The sequence below is a fragment of the Pinus tabuliformis genome, chromosome X (assembly GCF_031772625.1).
Source record: "Pinus tabuliformis cultivar Carrire ecotype Pingquan chromosome X, CPIR1, whole genome shotgun sequence".
In the NCBI taxonomy this organism is placed as follows: domain Eukaryota; kingdom Viridiplantae; phylum Streptophyta; class Pinopsida; order Pinales; family Pinaceae; genus Pinus; species Pinus tabuliformis.
This window is the reverse complement of record NC_142308.1, coordinates 456,093,643-456,094,800: the sequence shown is the minus strand read 5'-3', so window position 1 is coordinate 456,094,800 and position 1,158 is coordinate 456,093,643. Positions and strand designations below refer to the sequence as shown.

Genomic DNA, 1,158 nt, shown 5'->3' with positions numbered 1-1,158 from the left:
TAACACTGTTTACTGCATACAAATCAAATTTCCATTCCTGTCTCCTCAAACCGGACAAATGAATGCATTACAGTAACCCTCTTTAGTGGATACAATTCAAATTTCCAATTTTAATCAGGAGACCACTCTCAATCTCTACCAAATGAAATCAAAAGAGAATGCAATCCCTAAATCTCTTACCAGAGAATCCGAGAATCCAGTGACAACAATGCAAACCAAATTATGTCTTCACAGAGTAAGAAAAATGCAAGCGAAATCAATCAAAACTGCTTTTATGACTTCCATTAATAATAATAAGGCCGATAGCGTATGGAGCGCCTGTATCTTGGCATCTTCCCATACCCATACCCATAAATTGGAAGGGGAGCGTAATAGTAAGGCCGAGCATATGGATTGAACCTTCGACCTCGATAACGGTGCTGCCCCATTCCTGGAACATTTGTCCTTTTCGCTGTAATCTTCAGTTGCCGATTATGAAGTTCAGAGTTATTCAGACGAAGTGCATTTTGAACAGAGGCAGCGTCCAGAAATTCAACATAAACAAACCCTTTTGGCTGACCAAACTTGTCAGTTTTAATAGTAACCCTGTTAACTGTCCCGCATGATTGAAAATGATGCTGCACTTCCTCCGGAGTGCAGGAGTAATCAACATTTCCGACCAAAATAGAGCGCGAATCCGCTTCTTCTCTGCTCGCTTGACCCGCAACAGCTGAAATAGCAGGGTCTGGCACGGCGGGGATCTGCATTTCTTGAGCGATCTTGGACTGCATTTCTCTGAGGGCGGCTGCCTCTTCTTCAATTTCCTGTAGCCTTTTCTTCATCACATCCAACTCTTTCTCACTAATGCCCATTTCGGTGTCTTCTGGTTCATGCTCTGGAATTTCGGTGTCTTCTAGTTCATACTCTGGAATTTCCCCGCCATACGCTTCATGCTCCTCCATTACTAGCATGTCTCAGGTAACTTTGTCGCGTGCAGGTCTTTCTACAATATAATATGGAGATGAGTTTATATAGTTTTAATGAACACCATTAATGGAAATGGAAGTATTTGTTTGCCACGGTAACTTTGTATTGTGAAGGTCTTTCTACAGTATTACTACCATGTCTCCGGTAACTTTGTCGTGTGCAGGTCTTTCTACAATATGGAGATGGGTTTAT

General features: G+C 42.0%; 1 pseudogene; it reads right to left on the bottom strand.

Annotated features, from left to right (window-relative positions):
* Window positions 1-284: 284 nt before the first annotated feature.
* LOC149140565 (polyadenylate-binding protein 2 pseudogene) lies at window positions 285-941 on the bottom strand (annotated as a pseudogene).
* Window positions 942-1,158: the final 217 nt, after the last annotated feature.